We start from the raw sequence: 24,583 nt of genomic DNA, 5'->3' as shown, positions 1-24,583 counted from the left end.
TTTTTTAACTCTATTTTTGTATTTTTTAATGAATCACCATGAGGTACAGTTACAGACTTACAAAGTTTCGTGATTACATTTCAGGCGTACAATGATCGAGTACTCATCCCTCAACCAGTGCTGATTTTCCACCGTTAATATTCCCAGTATCCCTCCCACCACCCCATCCCTGTCCCCCCTGCCTCTGTGGCAGACACGTTTCCTTTTATTCTCTCTTTCCTTTTGGGTATTATGGCTTTCAATACGGGTACTAAGTGGCCATCATGTGTGGTCCATAGTCTACTTTCAGCACACATCTCCTATCCTGAGTGAGCCTTCCAAGCATCATTTACTTTGTGGCCCTTTCCCTATCTCAGCTGCTTTTTCGCCCAGCATGTGAGGTCAGCTTCCAAACCATAGAGCGGTCCTCCTGGCCCTTATTTCTAGTATCCTTGGGTATTAGTCTCCCATTCTGTTACTTTATAATCCACAAATGCGTGCAGTCATTGTATGTCTGTCCTTCTTTCTCTGACTCATTTTATTTAGCATGATACTCTCTATGTCTGTCTATTAATATACAAATTTCATGATTTCAACTCTTCTAACAGCTACATAATATTTCATTGTGTAGATGTACCAGAGTTTCCTTAACCTATCATCTGTTCTTGGGCACTCAAGTTTTTTCCAGATTTTGACTATTGTAAACAGTGCTGAAATAAACATACAAGTGCAGATATCATTTCTACTGTAATTTTTTGCATCTCTGGAATATATTCCCAAAAGTGGTATTGCTGGGTCAAATGGGAGCTCAATTTCTAACTTTTTGTAAAGCGTCCATATTGTTTTCCAAAAGGACCGAACTAGTCGGCATTCCTACCAGCAGTGAAGGAGAATCCCCTTGTCCCCACATTAATGCCAATGCCAGTTGCTTTTGTTCTTTTGGATGTGTGCCAGTCTCTGTGGTGTAAGATGATATCTCACTGTTGTTTTGATCTGCATCTCCCTGATGATTATTGATGAAGAGCATCTCTTCATGTGCTTTTTGGCCATTCATATTTCTTCTTTGAGAAAGTTTCTGTTCATTTCATCTCCCCATTTTCTGATGGAATTGGATGTTTTCTTCAAGAATGTAAAACAATCCTGCAAGCAAAAATCTCCTTTGAAAAAACTGGGGTGGTCTTACTAGTATCGGACAACATAGATTTCAAATTGAGAAATATTAGACGGGACAGCGAAGGACATATTTTAATATTCAAGGGATATGTACAGCAGGAAGGAATCACAATTCTAAACATATATGCACCTAATGAGGGACCAACTAAATACTTAAAACAACTGCTAATAGACTTCAAGGAGGACATTGGTAGCAACACAACTGTAGCTGGAGACTTCAACACCATCTTATCACCTCTGGATAGATTACAAAGATTAAAACTCAGCAAAGATGTACTGGCTTTGAAGGAAGAAATAGAAGAGAGAGGGATAATAGATGCATACAGGGCCTTTCATACCAAAAAACTGAATGCATATTCTTTTCTAGTGCACAAGGAGTATTTTCAAGGATAGACCACATGCTTGGTCACAAAACACGTCTCAATAGAATCAGGAAGATAGAAATTGTATCAACTTTCTTTTCAGACCATGATGCACTGAAAATGGAAGTTAATCACACATAGACACAGAGAATCAAATCAAACATCTGGAATCTGAACAACTCAATGTTGAACAACATGTGAGTCAGCTAGTAAATAAAGGAAGAAATAAAGATACCTGGAAACAAATGAGAATGAAGATATGAGCTACCAGAAGCTGTCTAACACAGCAAAAGCCATGTTAAGGGGAAAATTTATAGCTCTGCAAGCATCTATCAGGTAAGAAGAAAGTGCCCAAATAAATAATTTTACTTCACAGCTCAAGACCTTAGAAAAGGACCAACAAAAGCATCCCAAAACAGGCAAAAGGAAAGAAATAATAAAACTTAGAGCAGACATGGAAACCCAAAAAACAACCCGAACAATCAATGAAACCAAGAGCTGGTTCTTTGAGAAAATAAACAAGAATGATAAACCACTAGCAAGACTCACAAAGAAAGATAGAGAACCCTAATAAATTGATTCAAAAATGAAAAGGAGGGCATCACAACAGAAACCAAAGAAATTCGAAAGATCATCAGTGATTACTTTGAATGTCTGTATGCCACAAAACAAGAGAACCTAGGAGAAATGAATAAATTCATGGATTTCTGTAACCTCCCAAGGCTGAACCAAGAAGATTTGGAATACCTGAATAGAACCATTATTATCAAGTAAATTGAAACTGTAATCAAAAGTCTTCCCAAAAACAAAAGCCCAGGTCCAGATGGGTTCACTAGCAAATTCTTCCAAACATTTAAAGAGGACCTATTGTCAATTCTTCTCAAGCTTTTCTAGGAAATTGAAGAAATAGAAACACTCTCAAAGAGTTTCTATGGGGCACATATTACTTTAATATCAAAAGCAAATAGAGACACCACAAAAAAAGAAAATTACAGACTGATGTAGGGCATTTGGCTTGCACGCGGCTGACCCAGCCGACCCCAGTTCGATTCCTCCGCCCCTCTCTGAGAGCCTGCCAAGCTACTGAGGGTATCTCTCCTGCATGGCAAAGTCTGGCAAGCTACCCGTGATGCATTTGATATGCCAAACACAGTAACAAGTCTCACAATGGTGATGTTACTGGGCCCACTTGAGCAAATCAATGAACAATGGGAGGATAGTGACATATCCCTGATGAACACAGATTCAAAGGTCCTCAACAAAATATTAGCAAATAGAATCCAACAACTCATCAAAAATATCGTACACCATGACCTAGTGGTATTCATCCTAAGGATGCAAGCATGGTTTTACATTCAGAAATCAATCAACATAATTCATCACATCAATAAAGAAAAGATAAAAAACATATGGTCATATCAATAGATGCAGAGAAAGCATTTGACAAGATCCAGCACCCATTTATGATGAAAATAATTCTCACCAAAATGGGTGTTGAAGGAACTTTCCTAAATATAGTCAAAGTCTTCTACCACAAGACTATGGCAAGCATTGTCCTCAATAGGGAAAAACTAAGAGCCTTCCCTCTAAGATCGGGGACAGAACAAGGATGTCCTCTCTCACCACTTCTATTCAATACAGTACTGGATGTACTTGCAATAGTGGTTAGGCAAGAAAAACATTTTAAGGGCATCCAGATAGGAAAGAAAGAAATCAATTTCTCACTATTTGCAGATGATAGAATACTGTACTTAGAGAATCCTAAAGACTCTACCAAGAAGTTCCTAGAAACAATTGACTTGCATAGTAAAGTTGCATAGTAAAGTTGATTTTATAATCAGTACCCAAAATTCCATGGCTTTCCTATATGCAAATAATGAGAAAGAAGAAAGCAATATGAAAAAAAGCAATCCCATTCACAATCATGCCTCAGAAAATCAAATACCTCGGAGTCAGCTTAACTAACGACCTGTACAAAGAAAACTACAAAATGCTACTTCAAGAAATAAGAGGACACAAGGAAATGGAAACGCATCCCCTGCTTATGGATTAGGAGAATTAACATTGTCAAAATGGCAATATTTCCCAAAGAAGTGTTGGAAAGATTGAATGCAATCTCCATAAGGAATCTGATTCAATGCAATCTCTATAAGGATACACATGACATTCTTCAAAGAAATTGATCAAACACCCCTGAATTCATATGGAAGAACAAGCCCCCATGAACAGCCAAAGCAATTCTTGGGGGGAAAAAGGTGGGAAGCATCACCTTCCCCAACCTCAACCTCTACTACAAAGCAATAATAATTAAAACATCCCAGGATGGGAGAAGCATGCTGAAAGACCAAACATGATTGCCACTCAATGCCTCTTTTGCAAACCACAACTCCCAAAAGGAGAGAACAAAAAGGAATGCCCTGCCACAGAGGCGGGGTGGAATGAGGGGAAAGGGGGGATGTGAGGGATATTGGGATCCGTGGTGGTGGAAAATGGGCACTGGTGGAGGATTGGGTACTTAATCATTGTATAATTTAAACCCAAGCACAAAAATTTGTAAGTCTACAACTGTACCTCATAATTTGTCACTAATAAAAAATAAATTTAAAAAAACAGCATAGTATTAGAACAAAAACAGAGTCGCAAAGCAACGGAACAGGGTTGAATATCCTTATACACACCCTCAAATATATGATCATTTAATCTTTGAGAAGGGAGAAAAAAATGTGAAAGGAGCATGGAAAGCCTCTTTAACAAATGGTGCAGGCAAAACTGGACAGCTACATGCTGCTACCTATCACCATGCACAAAAGTCAGATCAAAATGGATCAAAGACCTCAGAATCCATAAGGTACATTGAAGGGTCGGCAAAACCCTCCACAATATTGAAGTTAAAGGTATCTTCAAAGATGAAATGCCATTGACCAAGCAAGTGAAAACAGAGATTAAAAAAATGGAACTACCTTAAACTAAGAAGCTTCTTAACCTCAAAAGAGTGACCAGAATACAAAGACAGTCTACAGAATATAAAGGATATTCACCCAATACCCATCTAATAATGGATTAATATCAAGGACATACAAGGCACTGGTTGAACTCTACATGAAGAAAACACCCTGGGACTTCTGGGTACGGTTCTTCTTCTCTCTCTTCTCCACAAGAGTATGTTTTACTGAGCTCTTTTTGCAATAACTTTCATTCTTTCATTTGTTTCTAAATGCATTAAGGTGAATTGAATGGAATATGCACTGGCAGAATGAAAAATTCAAGGAATTCATCCTTAAAAGAAGAATGTCTAGAGTTGAAGAGTGCTGAAAGTGTAAGGAATGAAATCAAATCTTTGTCAACCATGTCTAAGATCATGATAATGATTGAGTCCAATTTTCAAGGCCTTGAACCTTCCAAATTATGGCGTTTAAACCTTCTCATAGAGTCCACACGGTGAAGAGGCTTTCTTAAGTATATAGATTATTGAGGTTTTCTTTTCCTTTTTTCTTTTAGCAATGGGAGAAGCAGTTGAGAAACAGTTGCTGAGATGCAGGGAGACAGGAAGTTTCCAACAAAGCTGTATTATCCCATATGTAAGTCTGAGCTCTTTTCTTACACCATCCCTGCACAATACCCAAAACACAACCCCTTCTCTTTTTAAAATTTTTTTTTATTAGTGAAACACCATGAGGTACAGTTGTAGATTTACAATTTTTTGTGCTTGGGTTTGATTATACAATGATCAGATACCCTTCCCTCCACCAGTGCCCATTTTCCACCACCATGGATAATATCCCCCCCACCCCCATCCCCCCATCCCCCCCCGCCTCTGTAGCAGGGCAATCCCCTGTGTTCTCTCTCTCCTTTTGGGTGTTGTGGTCTGCAAAAGAGGCATTGAGTGGCAAACATGTTCAGTCCATAGTCCACTTTCGATATGCATCTCCCCTCCTGGGAGGATCCTCCAAACACCCTTTATTTGGTGTTCCCTCCTCTATCTGAGCTGCCCTTTCCTCTAGAATGCCCGACTGGCCACTAAGCTATGGAGTAATCCTCCTGGTGCTGATCTCAGCTATTCTTGGGTATTAATCTCATATTTTGTTACTTTATATCCCCCAGATGAATGCAATCTTTCTATGTCTATCCCTCTCTTTCTGACTCATTTCACTTAGCATGAAACTTTCCATGTTGTACCACTTGTATGTAAATTTCATGATTTCATCTTTTCTAAGAGCTACATAGTACTCCATTGTGTAGATGTACCAAAGTTTCTTTAACCAGTCATCTGTTCTTGGGCATTCAGGTTTCTTCCAGTTTCTGGCTATTGTAGAGTGCTGCAATGAACAAACAAGTGCAGATGTCACTTCGACTATACATTTTTGCCTCTCTGGGATATATTCCCAGGAGTGGTATTGCTGGGTCAAATGGGAGCTCAATTTCTAATTTTTGGAGAATCGTCCATACTGTTTTCCAGAAGGGCTGAACCAGTCGACATTCCCACCAACAGTGAAGGAGTGTCCCTTTCTCGCCACATCCGCGCCAGCATCGGTTGCTTTTGTTCTTTTGAATGTGGGCCAGTCTCTGAGGTGTGAGGTGGTATCTCATTGTGGTTTTGATCTGCATCTCCCTGATGATTAATGATGTAGAGCATTTTCTCATGTGCTTTTTTGCCAGTCGGATTTCTTCTTTGAGAAAGTTTCTGTTCATTTCATTGCCACATTTTTGAATGGGGTTGGATGTTTTCTTCTTGTGGAGTTTAACCAGTATTTTGTATATCCTGAATATCAACCCCTTGTCAGATGTGTATTCAGCGAATATCCTTTCCCATTCTGTAGACTGTCTTTGTATTTTGGTCACTGTTTCTTTGGAGGTGCAGAAGCTTCTTAGTTTAAGATAGTCCCATTTATCTATCTCTGTTTTCACTTGCTCGGCCAGTGGCGTGGCATCTTTGAAGATACCATTAGCTTCAATGTCATGGAGGGTTTTGTCAACTTTGTCTTCAATGTACCTTATGGTTTCTGGTCTGATGTTGAGGTCTTTAATCCATTTTGATCTTACTTTTGTACACGGTGTTAGGCAGAGTTCTGAGCCCATTTTTTTGCATGTAGCCGTCCAGTGATGCCAGCACAATTTGTTAAAGATGCTTTCCTTACTCCACATTACTTGCACCTTTATCAAAGATTAGATGATCATATGATTGAGGGGAGATGTCAGTGTATTCAACCTTTTTCCATTGGTCTGCAGTTCTGCCTTTGTTCCAGTACCATGCTGTTTTAATTATTACTGCTTTGTAGTACAGTTTGAAGTTCGGGAGGTTGATTCCTCCCATTTTCCTTTTCCCAAGAATTGCTTTAGCTATTCGTGGGGGCTTATTGTTCCATATAAATTTCAGGAGTGTTTGCTCCATTTCTTTGAAGAATGTCGTGGGTATCCTTATAGGCATTGCATTGAATTTATACAATGCTTTCGGTAGTATTTCCATTTTGACAATGTTAAGTCTCCCGACCCATGAGCAGGGGATATCTTTCCATTTCCTCATGTCCTCTTTTATTTCCTGAAGTAGCGTTTTGTAGTTTTCTTTGTACAGGTCCTTTACTTCCTTAGTTAAGCTGATTCCTAAGTACTTGTTTTTCTGGGGCACAATTGTGAAGGGATTGTTTTTTTCATGTTGCTTTCTTCTCTCTCACTGTTTGCATATAGGAATGCCATGGACTTATAACCCCTTCTTAATAGAGTTCTGTGTGTGCCCAGAATATTGCTTTCTCTGAATCAAACTAAATTTTTTTCAAAATAGGGATAGGGGCTGAAAAATGAGGATATTGGATATAAAATATTGGTAATGAAAATAAATTTAAGAACTAATATGTTATTTTTTGTCACATTTTGAAGAGGTATGTTATTTCAAGTGCTCTAGGTAGATCATTATCAATATTTCCATAATTAAACCTTGCATATGCTGGATATGTGATCAGAATTTTGAAGTGTCCTCCATATTGGTTTAATTACTTTTGTTTACACTATCTATTCTCACCAGTGTTATCACTCCCCCCCAAATTCTTCAGACTAGTAAATTCAAACATCCAAAGTTTCAGAATTTAAATACACTTTTGTTGCTTTTTGATCTCAAAAAAAGGTGAAATTTGAATTCAATCCTCTGACAGTAGTAAATAAATACTTACTAAGCACTGACTATTGCAAAATATTGTATTTAAGTCATGCAAAAACACTGTAATAGTAGAACTACCACAGACCTGAATGTGAGCAAAATAACAGGATGATCAGATTTCTATAATGTTTTATCAAGAAAATAGGGGAAATGGTTGAAGCACTGTATAGGAACATATGCACAAAACATCAAATACTTTCTTTAAAAATTTTAATAGTGAATCACCGTGAGGTACAGGCTTACAAACTTTTGAGCTTTCATTTCAGTCATAAAATGATCGAGTACCCATCCCTCCACCAGCGCCCATTTCCCACCACCAATGGTCCCAGCATCCCTCCCACCAGCCCCACCCGGTCCCTTTCACACCACCCCACCTCTGTAGCAGGGTATTCCCTTTTGCTTTTTCTCTCTCTCTTTTGGGTATTGTGGTTAGCATTAGAGGTATTAAGTGGCCATCATGTTTGGTCTATAGTCTACTTTCGAGCCACATCTCCCATTCTGATCGGGTCCTCCTAGCACCCTTTACTTGGTGATCCCTTCTCTGAGCTGCCTTTTCCTCCAGCATGTGAGACTGGCTTCTAAGCTGTGGAGTGATTCTTCTGGTACTTATCTCTACTATTCTTGGATGTTAGTCTCCCATTCTGTATTTATATAACACAAATGAGTATGATCTTTTTGTCTGTCTCTCTCTTTCTGACTCATTTCACCAAATATGATACTTTACATGTTAATCCACATATATAAAAATTTCATGACTTCATCTTTTCTAATAGCTGCATAATATTCCATTGTGTAGATGTACCAAAGTTTCTTTAACCAGACATCTGTGCTCGGGCACTCGGGATTTTTCCAGATTTTGGCTATTGTAAAGAGTGCTGCGATGAACTTATAAGTGCAGATGTCATTTCTAATATACCTTTTTGCATCTCTGGGATATATTACCAGAAGTGGTATTGCTGGGTAAAATGGGAGCTCAATTTCTAATTTTTGGAGAATCTTCCATACTGTTTTCCAAAAGGGCTGAACCAGTCGGCATTCCCAACAGCAGTGAAGGGGAGTCCTATTCTCCCTACATCCATTCCAACACTGGTTGCTTTTGTTCTTTTGGATGTGGGCCAATCTCTGTGGTGTGAGAGGATATCTCATTATTGTTTTGATCTGCATCTTCCTGATGATTAGTGATGATGAACATTTTTTCATGTGCCTTTTGGACATTCAGATTCTTCTTTGAGAAAGTTTCTGTTTATTTCATTGTCTCATTTTCTGATGGAGTAAGATCAGGGACAAGACAAGGATGCCCACTACCACCACTTCTTTTCAATATAGTACCGGAAGTACTCGCAATAGTGATTAGGCAAGAAAAGACATTAAGGGCATTCAGGTAGAAAAGGAAGAAATCAAGCTCTCACTATTCGCAGATGATATGATACCATATTTAGAGAACCTTAAAACCTCTACCAAGAAACTCCTAGAAACAATAAACTTGTAGAGTAAAGTTGCACGCTATAAAATCAATACCCAAAGTCCATGGCTTTTCTTTAAGGAAATAATGAGAGATAAGGATAGGGCATGAAAAAAACAATCCCATTCACAATTATGCCTCAGAAAATCAAGTACCCAGGAATCAGCTTAACTAAGGAGGCAAAGGCCCTGAACAAAGAAAAATATAAAATGCTACTACACGAAATAAAAGAGGACACAAGGAAATGGAAAAATATCCTTTGTTCATGGATTGGGAGAATTAGCTTTGTCAAAATGGCAATACACCCCAAAGCATGGTACAAATTCAATGTGATCCCTATAAGGATACCCATGACTTTCTTCAAAGAATTGGATCAAACAGTCCTGAATTTCAGATGGAACAATAAGTCCTCATCAATGACTAAAGCAATTTTGGGGAAAAAGAAGATGAGAGGCATTACCTTCCCCAAACTCAACCTCTACTACAAAGTGGAAATAATTAAAACAGCATGTTACTGGAATAAAGGAACAACCGAAGACCAATGGAACAGGGTTGAATTATTCTGACACACACCCTCAAATATATATAATCATCTAGTCTTTAATACGGGTGCAAGAAATGTGAAGTGGAACAAGGAAATTCTTTTTAACAAATAAAGTAAAGGCCCTCCCGTTGATCGTCGATTTGCTCGAGCGGGCCCAGTAACGTCTCCATTGGAGACTTTGTTGTTACTGTGTCTGGCATATCGAATACTCTCGGTAGCTTGCCGGGCTCTCCGAGAGGGGCAGAGGAATCGAACTCGGGTCGGCCATGTTGGCTGCGTGCAAGGCAGACGCCCTACCCGCTGTGCTATCGCTCCAGCCCCCTTTTTTTAAAAAATGGTGCTGACAAAACTGGACAGCTACATGCAAAAAAATGGGCACAGACCTCTACCTAACACCATGCACAAAAATCAGATCAAGATGGATCAAAGACCTCAAAATCAGACCAGAATCGATTAGGTACATTGAAGACAAGATCGGCAAAACCCTCCATAACATTGAAGTTAAAGATATCTTTAAAGGTGACACACCATTGGCCAAGCAAGTGGAAACAGAGATAAACAAATGGGACTACCTTATCTGAGAAGTTTCTGCACTTCAAAAGATACAGGGACCAAAATACAAAGACAGTGTACAGAATGGGAAAAGATATTCACCCAATACCCATCTGATAAGAGGCTAATATCAAGGATTTACAAGGCACTGGTTGAACTCCACAAGATCAAATACTTTTTGCTCTCAGACAAGCATCCTGTAAATCTCCAGGACTGGATTGGTTTGATCCAACTATAAAGCAAACTTTTACAGATTTGGACATGTCTCCCCGATTGTGTGCATTTTCTAACACTTGTTGCCTAACTTCTCTAAGCAAAGAATCCAAATTCACAGCTTCATTTTTATGCACTCCTTAATTGACAGGAGTTATGGGCTCTTTTCTCTTCCTTACAAAGCTCAGTGCCTCCTCAATTCATTGCATCTAGAAACCTCACACTCACTCCCTGTAAATCTATAACTGTATCACTTGGCATTTAAAATAGAAACCCCTCTTGGCGGCTGAAGCAGTGGGGTTTTTGTTGTTGTTGTTGTTCGGCACTGTTTCTGCTAATGTTGTGTACAAGGTACATATAGAAACAACACCAAATGTAAACAACAGTTGAAGTCCTCATGGTAGTAAAGAAGTTAGGTTCTTGCTTTCAGTGTCCAGACACCAGTGGGGGGGTGACAATGATTTGTCACCTCAACAGTAAGGTCATATTGAACAAATCTGTGCTTTTCATTTCATAAAGCCATTTAGGGAGGTTTACTTTTTTCAATATAAAAATGAGAAAACTGAATATTTATCCCTTTAAACACCTTTTTACAAATCAAATTTACTCTTTAATCCCAATTATGGTTATTAACTAATTTAGTTCCTCCACATCTTACATAAATAATTTCTAGCAGAAAATACTCAAGGACATTTCTCAAACCCAAGTACCGCCTCAAATTCATATAATTACACAGCATTAAAACAATATACATTAAATTACAAGAGGCCATTGGTGGTTATCCCTCAATGTTTGTGCCTTGTTATATTTATCTTTATCCAGATGGTACCATGGTAGTCTAGATGTAAAATTCTAGATGCAAAAGTATAAAAAAAATTAGCAATTTATTTACAGGAAGTATAACAGAAAATAAGGCCAGGAAAAATATAAATGCGATTACCAAAATAATCTCAATGATATAAATGATTTGAGATGGAAGCTGAGTATGAGTGTGTCAGAGAGTGCATGACAAGGCATGAAAGGGAGAAGATATGTATGAGTAGTAGTGTGTGTTGGTGTGTGACTTTGTGTTTGAGTTAGAGAGTATATAGCTGTCTGGGAGAATGCAGAGTGTGAGTGTATCTGTGTGTGAGAAAATAACTAGCTATGCATGAGTCTGTGTGTCTGTTCATGTGTGACTGTATACACATACATTTTAATGTACTACTTTTGCTTCATTCTAAGCAAATATTGTCCAAATACCTAATATATGAGTTCAGTTTTAGGGACTGTAGAGATAATACTTCAGGTTGGGTATTTGCTTTGCACATAGCCAACCTGAATTCAATCCTCAGCACCCAGTATGGTCTCCTGAGCTCTGCCAGGAGTGACCTCTGAATGCAGAACTAGAAGTAAGCCTTGAGCACCGTCAGTATGACTCAAGAAGTAGGGGGAAAAAGAACACTTTTATTGTCTTACCTAAATTCTTTTTATAATCTCTTCATTCTGAAAAAGAGAATACAAACAAGGTGATAAAAGCCATTGTGAACAAAGATAAGATAGTAATACAAAGATAAAGAATGCGCATATTTACCACATGAAAAACAAATTTTGAAATTTTTTTGTTCAGTCACGATCATGATCACGACCATCCTGTTGTTCGTCGATTGCCTTGAGCAGGCCCCAGTAACGTCTCCTTCATCCTAGTCCTGAGATTTTTTTAAAAAGTGCCATATTAAAAGCTCTTCCAGGGTTAGGAGAATGAGACCCATCATTGTTACTGATATTTGGCATATTGGGTACGCCATGGGGAGTTTGCCAGACTCCGCCATGTGGGCAGGTTACATTCGGTAGCCTGCCATTTTGTCCAGAGTAAGAATGAGATAATAAGGTGTAGCGCAGCCGTGAATGCGGCCGTGCGCTTCCAAGAGCTGGGTTTTATAGTCTCTGGGTCTTGGCCGTTGATGGGATTACAGGGCGCCAGGGGGCCAGTTGGTGGGTGTGAGCCCCGCCTACTGGAATTTGGAGGATCTGGGTGGAGCATGCTCAGCCCAGATCCGAGTAGGCTTGGAGATCTCAGCCCTGGGACCCGCGTGCCTTTGTTCCTCTGCCGGTACCTTCATGTGTGCGGAGAGTGGTCTCAGCATGGTGGTGGCTGGTTTTGGAGGTCTTCGGCTGCTGAAACCCTGGTTGGGGCAGGGAGGAAAACTCAACCCGCTCTAGTCCAAGGGGCCCTGGCGAGGACAGCCAGGCACGGGGCCAGGAGATTCTTCGCTGTTCTCTTCTGGGAGCTGGGTTTTATAGTCTCTGGATCTTGGCCATTGATGGGATTACACGGCGCCAGGGGGCCAGTTGGTGGGTGTGATCCCTGCCTCCTGGAATTTGGAGGATCTGGGTGGAGGATGCTTAGCCCCGATCTGAGTAAACATTCAGTAAACTTTTTTATTATGACCATGGCTAATTAGAAATGCATTGCATTATATAGGTAAAATAAACATTAGTATTGTGACTGAGAATTGTATGTCATCAATTTGTACAGTTGTCCATTGCACACAACAATTTAAAAGACTTACCTTCATGTGGGACTGGAGCGATAGCACAGTGGGTAGGGCATTTGCCTTGCGATCAACTGGCCTGGCCGAGCCTGGTTCGAGTTCTCCACCCCACTCGAAGAGCCCAGCAAGCTACCGAGAGTATCTTGCCCGCACGCCAAAGTCTGGCAAGCTACCTGTGACGTATTCCATATGCCAAACACAGTAACAATTGTCACAATGGAGACATTACCAGGCCCGCTCCAGCAAATCAATGAACAATGGGAGGACAGTGACAGTGACAGTGACCTTCATGTGAAAACTGTTCTGTTTTTCACAAATGAACAAAGTAAGTAAAAACTTTATACTAGTTCATCTTCTTCTTACTGTTTTTATTTTATTGTGAACTAAATATTTGGTACTTTTCAGAAAGAGAGGGATAAACATAGAAAGATTGCATTCATCTGGGGAACATAAAGTAACAAAATAGGAGACTAACACCCAAGAATAGCCGAGGTAGATACCAGGAGGTTTACAACATGGCTTGGAGGCCAGCCGCACACTCTAGGGGTAAAGGCAGCTCAGATAGAGAAGGGAGCACCAAATAAAGGGTGTTGGAAGGATCCTTCCAGGATGGGAGAAGCATGCTGAAAGTAGACTATAGACCAAACATAATTACCACTCAATGCCTCTTTTGAAAACCACAGCACCCAAAAGTAGAGAGAGAACAAAAGGGAGTGCCCTGCCACAGAGGCAGGGTGGGATGGGGGGATGAGGAGGGTGGAAGGGATACTGGGATTAGTGGTGGTGGAGAATGGGCACTGGTGGAGAGATGGATACTCCATCATTGTACAACTGAAACCCAAGCACAAAAATTTGTAAGTCTACAACTGTACCTCATGGTGTTTCACTAATAAAAAAAAATATTTGGTACTTTTATAGTAAAGAGTAAATTAAAAATTAAAAAATTTTAAAAATCAAGATATTTAAATTAAAAATTAAATTAAAAAAATTTAAAAAATTAATTTAAGTTTTATCGTTTAAATTTAAAATTTTGATTCAGCCGAAGAGAAGGACAATGTGGAGGGCGGGATCCACAGATCCCGAAGGAAAAAAAAAAAGGTTCCAAAAAGAGCCGAGATCATCGGGAAGTCCCAGATGGAGTAGGTACTGCATCCCGCCTCCCCCAGATGGAACCCCAGTGACCAGAAGCCTCTACAAGCACAGCTCGAGTATGCGGGAACTAGGACTTTTCCTCAAAACCACGCGGCCGACATCTCTCTATATACAAAGTGATCCATGGGAAGTAAACCACCCAACGTTTCTCTCTGAAAATCATAGTTAAGTTTGGAGCACAGTCACAGCCCCAGAAACACAAGGACTTAATGCATAACCCAGCAGCTTGGAGCAGAAAAGTGAACGGACTATGAGTTAATCCAGGCCATCATGTCTGTCCGGAGGGAAAAGGGTGTTGCCCCATTCGCCCTCTCTTCTCTGGAAAGAAGGATGGCGGCCGCATGGGAGCCTTGTGGACAGCAGGTATGAACCGGGGGTGTGGGGGCGACTAAAACCTCATGGGAAGAGGGGCGTTCTGGTCCGTCCTTCACGCCCTACTGAGGTCACCAGTTGCCCCCCATGAGCGGCTCTCCAGCACGGCCACAGCCCCAGAAGCACAAGGACTTAATGCAGAACCCAGCAGCTTGGAGCAGAAAAGTGAAAGGACTAGGCGTTAATCCAGGCCATCATGTCTGCCCGGAGGGGAAAGGGTGTTGGTCCCTTCCGCCCTCCTCCCTCTGGAAAGAAAGATGGCGGCCACATGGGAGCCTTGTGGACAGCAGGTATGAGCCGGGGGTGTGGGAGCGACTAAAACCTCATGGGAAGGGGGGCGTTCCGGTCCGTCCTTCACACCCTACCGAGGTCACCAGTTGCCCCCCGCGAGCGGCTCTCCAGCACGGCCATGGCCCCAGAAGCACAAGGACTTAATGCAGAACCCGGCAGCTTGGAGCAGAAAAGTGAACGGACTAGGCGTTAATCCAGGCCATCATGTCTGTCCGGAGGGGAAAGGGTGTTGCCCCAGTTGCCTTCTTCTCTCTGGAAAGAAAGATGGCGGCCACATGGGAGCCTTGTGGACAGCAGGTATGAGCCGGGGGAGTTGGGGCGACTAAAACCTCATGGGAAGGGGGGCATTTCGGTCCGCCCTTCACGCCCTACCGAGGCCACCAGTTGCCCCCCACTAGAGGCTCTCCAGCACGGCCACGACTCCAGAGCACAGAAACCAATTTCTTAACTATCTGACTTTCAGTAGAAATACTTCCAGGGTCAATAAGTAAAATAGCAGAAATCCAAAACCAACATTTAATTCTTGAACCCAGCTGTAGAAAGCAAATCACTTCACAATGCTTTTTCAGCATGTCTGGTTGGGGGGGGGGGGGGTAAACTCTAAATAATAGTGGTGAATCTTTTGTTGAAACAGTGAATCTAATCAAAGCAGATAGAGTGTTAACTAGAATTCATCTGCCCCACAGGGACTGGGAGGGGTGGGGGGTGGGGTTTTATTGGGGTTCTTCATGGTAAAAAATAAGTATTGGTAAAGGGAAATGTGTTTGATATTTGCATGACTGAGACCTAAACCTGAAAGCTTTGTAACCTTTCCCACGGTGATTCAATAAATAAATAAAAAAATAAATAAAAATAAATAAAAAAATAAATTTAAAATTTTAATTTTTCAAAAATTTTTAAATTTTATTTTTAAGTTTTAATACATTTTTAATTTAGTTTTTATTTAATTAAACATTAAAAAATAAAAATTATAGAAAAGTAAATTATAGTAAACATAAATTAATTCTAAAGTGTTAACTAAAGAGTACTGTAATACCAAGGATTAAAACCAGGATCTCACACATGCAAAATATGTGGTAGGGCATTTGCCTTGCACGTGGCCGGCCAGGTTTGATTCCTCCACCCCTCTCGGAGAGCCCAGCAAGCTATATCTTCCGCACAGCAAAGCCTGGCAAGCTATCCATGACGTATCTGATATGTCAAACACAGTAACAACAAGTTTCACAATGGAGACGTTATTGGGCCCGCTCAAGCAAATCATCAAACGAAGGGAGGACAGTGCTACAGTGCTACTGATGAACCTATTTAATCTACTGATTAAATTTTGAATTTAATACATACATGCTAATATTATGTATTAAATTTAAAAAAGCACCAAGTTAGTCTTTCTTTAAAAAATGACAATGTAATTTTATTTGGCATTAGCAATGTACTATCAAACCACAATCACAGGAAATAAAGACCACTATTTTCAAATTACCTAATAAGTTTTATTTACATTCACTGTCACTGCCCTCCCATTGTTCATCGATTTGCTCGAGCAGGCTCAGTAACATCTCCATTGTGATACTTGTTTGATACTAGTGTGTTTGGCATATTGAATACATCACGGGAGCTTGCCAGGCTTTTCCGTGTGGGCGAGATACTCTCAGTAGCTTGCCAGGGGCTGGAGCAATAGCACAGTGGGAAGGGCATTTGCTTTGCACGCTGCCACCAGGGTTAGATGCCCAGTATCCCATATGATCCCTTAAGCACCGCCAGGAGTGATTCCTGAGTGCAGATCCAGGAATAACCCCTGTGCATCGTCGGGTGTGACACAGAAAGCAAAAAATTAAATGAAAAATAAAATAAAATATTTAATAGGGTGATATTTGAATGTTATCTTGGTTCGGAATACATGTTGAAAATCCTCATATTTTCATGTTTCAATGGATTGAAATAAAGTGATTCCACCACTACGTTGGCAACCATGGAAGGTCATATTGTAGCCCTAATATAAATATTCATAATTTTAATTATAGTATACTAATTAAAGTAAGTAAGTAAATAAAATGCCATTTACCAAAAACATTACCAAAACCATTACCGAAACAAAGAGTAAGATCACACTTGACTCTTTGCTCAGGTGAATGGATGCTGAGCAGTACACAATGTCTCTGCATAAAACCTGCTCCAGATCTTCTGAGCATGCTCCTGACATGCTTTTTTGTTAGAAGAAAATTGGAGAAAATATGAATTAATAAAACAAAAATTGAGGAAAATATTGGATTAAATAGTCATAGAAGTAACTGAGTGATACAATAGTAATTTAACAAAGCTACAGATATTTTCTAAAGTTTTTCTAATCTCATTATTTCTAACCGGAGTAAAGCACATTTCTAACAGTAGTAATGCACTGCCAGAGCACCACACCAGGATTATAAGTTGTTTTCTCTACATTTTTTATCAGATGGTTTTGAAAACTTGTTATAGAATACTGGGATTCTTTTGTTGTTGTTATTATTATTAATTTAGTCAGCATGGGATGGACAGTTGCAAGGTTGTTCATGATTTTCAGTCATATAATGTTCCGACATCTGTCTCTTCATTGTATATTTCCCATCATCAATGTTCCAGTTTCCCCTCCTCCTGCCAACCCCTCCCCTAGCCTGCTTCTGTGGCTGACTCTCTCTCTCTCTCTCTCTTTCTCTCTCTCTCTCTCTCTCTCTCTCCTTTTGGAATACAGGAGGTACTGAAAGGGGTTCTTCAATACATGTGTTCTGAAAGGATTCTTCTGCATACCTATATTCTGAATCCCTGTATTACTGAAATTGTTACATAATAAAATATAATATTAATAACTTAAAATGCTTAATTTTGCTCATAAAATTAAGTGTAAATAAGAGACATAAGAAAAGTCATGATTTAAATATAGCATATGAATAAAGAAGCACTTTGTGTTGCCTGAGGCTTCAGTTGATATGAGTACAAAATAATTTGTTGGGTTTTTAAATTTTTACAGAATGTATTATTATAGGAAAAGCAGGGTTATTTTGAGCTGATCAGAACTTTTCTCTGTCATCAGCCTTCATCCATTTAGACATTGGAGGGAGTGAAGCAATCATGCAATTTGAGGATGAGGAAGAACAAAAGTGTATAGGACAGAAGACCCTGAAATATTGTTATGATATAGACACGTCACTAACATACTTGTATAGCTCTGGAGGGAAGAGTCAGGGAAAATAGGTGCAGAATTTTAGTTTGGATTCCCTAGAGAAAGGGTGAAAAAAAGTGTACAGGAAAGAAAGAAAGAAAGAAAGAAAGAAAGAAAGAAAGAAAGAAAGAAAGAAAGAAAGAAAGAAAGAAGGAAGGAAGGAAGGAAGGAAGGAAGGAAGAAGGGAGGGAGGGAGGGAGGGAGGGAGGGAGGAAGGAAGGAAGGAAGGAAGGAAGGAAGAGGAAGGAAGGAGGGAAGGAAGGAGGGAGGGAGGGAGGGAGGGAGGGAGGGAAGAAAGACAGAGGGAGGGAAAGAGTGATGAAGAGAGGATGAAAGGATAAAGGAAGGAAAGAAGTGACAGAGGGAGTAAAGGAAGGAAAAAAGAGGAAAGGAAGAAAACAAGAAAGAGAATAAAAATTGGTTCCAAACTATGAAGGCCGAAAACTGTGTATTCATTACAAAGTTGCTGGGTAGACAGTGGCATAGTTTCTTTTTCTTTTTTCTTTTTGAATCACCATGAAATACAGTTACAAGCTTTCATGTTTGAGTTTCAATCATGTAATGATTAAACACTCATCCCCCAACCAGTGTACATTGTCCACCACTAATGTCCCCATTATACGTCCCCTTTCCTGCCCTCCCCCTGCCTCCATGGCAGACAATTTCCCCCATAATCTCTCTCTACTTTTGGGCATTATGGTCTGCAATACAGATAATGAGAGGCTATCATGTTTGGTCCTTTATCTACTTTTAGCACATATGTCCCATCCCAAACGAATCCTCCAACCATCATTGACTTGGTGATACCAGCTTCTTTCTCTTCCAGCTCATGAGGCAGGCTTCCAACTATGGGGCAATATTCCTGGCCCTTGTGTCTACCTTTGGGTGTCAGTCTCATATTATGTTATTTTATATTCCACAAATGAGTGCAGTCCTTCTATGTCTGTACCTCTCTTTCGGGCTCATTTCATTAAGCATGATACTCTCCATGACCATCCAGTGATAAGCAAATTTGATGACTTCACCTCCCCTAACAGCTGCATAGTATTCCATTGTGTTGATGTACAAACCAGTTGCCTGTTCTTGGGCACTCGGGTTGTTTCCAGATTCTGGCTATTGTGAAGAGTGCTGCATCATTGCAGCATTAAACATTATGAGCATATAGGTGCAGATGTCATTTCTACTGTGCTTTTTTGCACCCTCAGGACATATTCCCAGAAGTGGTATTGTGGGGTCATATCGAAGTTCAATTTCTAGTTTTTGAAGGACTGTCCATATTACTTTCCAGAAAGGCTGGACCAGTTGGCATTTTCACCAAAAGTGAAAGAGTGTCCCTTTTCCCCACATCCACACCAGCACTGGTTACTTTTGTTCTTTTGAATGTGTGCCAGTCTCTGTGGTGTGAGATGAAATCTCATTGTTGTTTTGATTTGTATCTCCCTGATGATTAGCAATGTGGAGCATTTTTTTCATGTGCCCTTTGGGCATTTGTATTTCTCTTTTGAGGAAGCTTCTGTTCATTTCTTCTCCCCATTTTTGATGGGCTTGGAGGTTTTTTCTTGTACAATTCTAATTGTGTATCCTCGATATTAATCCCTTATCAGATGGGTAAACATTCTTCCCCATTTTGTGGGCTTTCTCTGTATTTTGGTCACTGTTTCTTTTGAAGTTACAAGCTTCTTAGTTTGAAGTAGTCCTAGTTTTTATGTTTGTTTCCATTTGCTTGGTCAGTGGTGTTTCATCCTTAAAAATGCTTTTACCCGCCTTGTCTTCAATGCACTTTATGGATTCCGGTATGATGTTGAGGTCTTTAATCCAATTTGATCTGACTTTTGTACATGATGTTAGGTAGAGATCTGAGCCCATTTTTTTTGCATGTAGCTGTCCAGTTCTGCCAGCAAAATTTGTTAAAGAGGCTTTCCTTGCTCCACTTCACATTTCCTGCTCCCTTATCAAAGATTAGATGATCATATGTTTGGGTGGAGAAGTCAGTATATTCAACCCTGTTCCATTGGTCTGCAGCTCTGCCTTTTTTCCAGTACTATGCTGTTTTAATTATTACCACTTTGTAGTAGTGTTTGAGATTGGGGAGATTGATTCCTCCTATTTTCTTTTGCCCAAGAATTGCTTTAGCTATTTAGCTATGAGGGCTTATTATTCCATATGAATTTCAGGAGTGTTTGCTCCATTTCTTTGAAGACTGTCATGGGTATCCTTTTAGGAATCGCATTGAATTTTTACAATACTTTGGAGTTTATTACCATTTTAACAATGCTAATTCTCCCAATACGTGAGCAGGAGATATCTTTCCATTTTCTTGTGTCCTCTTTTAGTTCTAAAGTAGCGTTTTGTAGTTTTCTTTGTACAGGTCTTTTGCATACTTGGTTAAGCTGATTCCTAGGTATTTGATTTTCTGAGGCACGATTGTAAATGGGATTGTTTTTCATGTCACTTTCTTCTCCTCATTATTTGCATATAGGAAAGTCATGGACTTTTGTGTATTGATTTTATAGCCTGCAACTTTACTATACAAGTCTATTGTTTCCAGGAGTTTTTGGTAGAGGTTTTAGGGTTATCTAGGTGGGCAAAACTCTCCATAACATTGAAGCCTGTGGTATCTTCAAAGATGACACGCCACTGGCCAAGCAAGTGAAAACAGAGATAGACAAACTGGACTATCTTAAACTAAGAAGCTTCCGTACCTCAAAAGAAACAGTAACCAAAATACAAAGACAGTCTACAGAATGGGAAAGGATGTTCGCCCAATACCCATCTGATAAAGGGTTGATATCAAGGATATTCAAAGCACTGGTTGAACTCCACAAGAAGAAAACATCCAACCCCATCAAAAAATGGGGTGATGAAATGAACAGAAATTTTCTCAAAAAATAAATTTTAATGGCTAAAAGGCACATGAGGAAATGCTCTGCATCACTAATCATCAGGGAGATGCAGATCAAGACAACAATGAGATATCATCTCACACCACAGAGACTGGCCCACATCCAAAAGAACAAAAGCAACCGGCATTGATGCAGATGTGGCAAGAAAGAACCCTCTTTCACTGCTGGTGAGAATTCTGACAGGTTCAACCCTTTTGGAAAACAGTATGGACGATTCTCAAAAAATTAGAAACTGAGCTCCCATTTGACCTAGCAATACCACTACTGGGAATATATCCAGAGAGACAAAAAAGTACAGTTGAAATGACATCTTCACTTCTATGTTCATTGCTGCTCTGTTCACAATAGCCAAAATTTGGAAAAAAAACCCAACTGCTCAAGAACAGATGACTGGTTAAAGAAACTTTGGTACATCTACACAATGGAATACTGTACAGCTGTTAGAAAAGATGAAGTCATAAAATTTACATACAAGTGGTACTACATGGAAAGTATCATGCTAAGTGAAATGAGTCAGAAAGAAAGGAACAGACATAGAAAGACTGCACTCATCTGGGGAATATAAAGTAACAGAATGAGAGACAAACACCCAAGAATAGTTGAGATAAGTCCCAGGAGGTCTGCTCCAGGGTTGCAAGCTGGCAGCACATGCTGTAGTAAAAGGCAGCTCAGATAAAGAAGGGAACACCAAGTAAAGGATGTTTGGAGGATTCGCTCGCGATGTGAGATGTATGCTGAAAGTAGACTATAGAATGAACACGATGGCCACTCAATACCTCTATTGCAAACCACAACACCCTAAAGGAAAGATAGAGCAAAAGGGAATGCCCTGCCACAGAGGCGGGGTGGGATGGCAGTGGGGTGGGATGTGGGAGGACTACTGAGGTCATTGGTGGTAGAGAATGGGCACTGGTGGAGGGATGGGTATTCGATCATTGTATAACTGAAACCCAAGCATGAAAGTTTGTAAGTTTACAACTGTACCTCATGGTGTTTCACTAATAAAAAAAAAGAAAAAATATGCTTTTAGCTTCAATGTCTTGGGTGTTCTGCCTGCATTTTACTCCATGTACCTTATGGATTTATGTCTGATATTGAGGTCTTTAATTCACTTTGATATTAACTTTTGTGCCTGGTGTTAGACAGAGATCCGAGTTCATTTTTTTGCAGGTAGCTATCCAGTTTTCCCAGCATCACTTGTTGAAGAGGCTTTCCTTGTTCCACTTCACATTTCTTGCTCCTTTGCCAAAGATTAAGTGGTCCTGTATTTGAGAGTCTGTGACAGAATATTCAACTCTGTTCCATTGGTCTGCCGGTCTGTTTCTAGCCCAATACCATGCTGTTTTAATAATTACTGATTTGTAGTAGAGTTTGAAGTTGGGGAAGGTGATGCCACCCATCTTCTTTTTGCCAAGCATTGCTTTAGCTATTCGTGGGGATTTATTGTTCCGTATGAATTTCGGGAATGTTTTGTCTATTTCTTTGAAAAATGTCATGGGTATCCTGATAGGGACCACATTAAATCTGTATAGTGCTTTAGAGAGTATTGCCATTTTGACAATGTTAATTCTTCCAATCCATGATCAGGGCCACATCACCAAAAGAATGTTGAATCTTCTGCTGAATCTTCCCAGGTAGACTGGTCCTAGCTGAGAGCCTTAGGGCCTTATCAGAATGAGGGCAGGTATATTCCCCTTTCTGATTGAAGGCACAGCAGTCCACAGCCAAGCCTGACAGCCTCTCACATATGGTTACAGCAGCATAATTGGACTTCAAAAAACTGCCAAGGTATCAAATTGTTCCATATCTATAGCTTCTTATACTGCAAGGCTTTTTATCCATTAAACATATAAAAAATTTCATAGTATAGTCAGCTCACTGGGATCATAGAAAATCTGATGGTAAAGATGCATAGAAGACCACAAGACTGAATGAGCCAAAAAATAAATAAATAACACAGAAGTTTCAACTAGCCAGCACAGTAGATTATCAGACAATTAATTTAGCAAAATCATTCTGAGACAGATCAATTATCATAAATTTACTTTATTTTTATAAGGTTTGATAATTCCTTTTGCCTTTTTGTTTTAATAAATAATATAAAGTAAATCAGTTGGTGCCTGCAAGTGGGCAAGTTGGTGTGGTGGGTGGGAAACTGGGGACATCGGTGGAGGGAAGGTCACACTGGTGGTGGGTTTGGTGGTGGAACATTTAATCTCTAGAACAACTCTATTGTGAACAACTTGGTAAATCAGGGTTTTATAATAATTTTTTAATGTACAAAGAGATACATAGAGTTGTGTGAGTAGTTCAGGCACCAAATACACCATTGAACAGGTAAGTGTGAACATCTATCACAACCAAGTATACCACAGATGAGTGAAAGAGGCTTTTATTTCCCCAAGCCTCGGACTCTCGAATGGCTGTTCATAAACGCATAAAGTGCCCTAAAAGTCCATTTTCACATTTTCCTCCACATTTTCTTTCAGTCCAAATTAAAACTCAACTTATTTGTCAAAACCATCACTATCAAAAATTACATTATTCCATCAGTGGTTCTCTGTTGGTCTGAAAGCTTCCAGGTTTTAGTGTTGTGTCATTTTAGGTACATTTCCTTAAAAATTGATAAAACCTATAAATTAACTTCCCAGAAGTAAATGCATTTATACACATATACCCGAAGTATACATGCACATTACAGTTTTCCCTGAAATTGCAGTTAGTTCACAGACCTCAGAAGTGCTATGAATCCAAAATTCACAGCTATGCCTCAGGACTTTTTCTCATTTTATTAATAAATAATTATATGAGGTAGAACTCAATTTTTTATTCGGTGACTTTGGAGTTTTCTTCTTTTATCGCAAAAAAAATCTTTTTTTTTGCACTGTGTTTAAACATCTGTACATTCATTTTTTAATTGCATACCATAATGAGGTAGATGATGTGGCAATAGAAAAAAGCACTAGTCCGTAGAGCAAGATTCTTCCTCTGAGTTCCAGGCATCCCTTGATAACCTGCATGACCTAGGACAAGTTGTACCTCCTCTCAGGTCTCAGCTTCCTGCCTGGAAAGTGATGATTCTAGAGTAAATGATATGTGAAATTTGTATGAATCAGAAATCAGAACACAACCTAAATACCAATTGGCTGGAGTAGGAAGTTAATTTATTCCAGAATAATCCAGGTGGGTATTTCCCTACGTGAGTGGTTTATGCTTTTGTGTTACCTTAGAAAATCATTTAACCTTAATAATGCCTGACTACCCTTAGATGAAGTTAACTTGCTTCCAATATTTAATATATGAGCTAACTAAGGAAATAAATGCAAAGAACTTACTTTATTCTATTATATTAAAAGACTTTGTGAACTGTAATTAGTAAGTCTTCCATTATTTAAAACAATGTTTTTATTTAATGACCATAAAATAGACCATTATAAAGCAATTTGTGATTGGGTTTCAGTCCTACAATGTCCCAATACCCATCCCTCTTCCAGTGTACATTTACTTAAAAATTGATAAAACCTATAAAACTTATAAAAATCAATGTCCCCAGTTTCTCTCCCACCATCTTTCCATACCTCCATATCCCCATTCCACCACCTTCATATGCCCATTCCCCTCTATAGGAGGCATCTTTCTTCTCTCTCTGTCTCTCTGTCTCTGTATCTCTGCCTGTGTCTGTCTGTCTGTCTGTCTGTCTGTCTG

The sequence above is a fragment of the Sorex fumeus genome, unplaced genomic scaffold (assembly GCF_029834395.1).
Source record: "Sorex fumeus unplaced genomic scaffold, SorFum_2.1 ptg000006l, whole genome shotgun sequence".
Taxonomy (NCBI): Eukaryota; Metazoa; Chordata; class Mammalia; order Eulipotyphla; family Soricidae; genus Sorex; species Sorex fumeus.
This window is presented reverse-complemented; position numbering follows the sequence as displayed.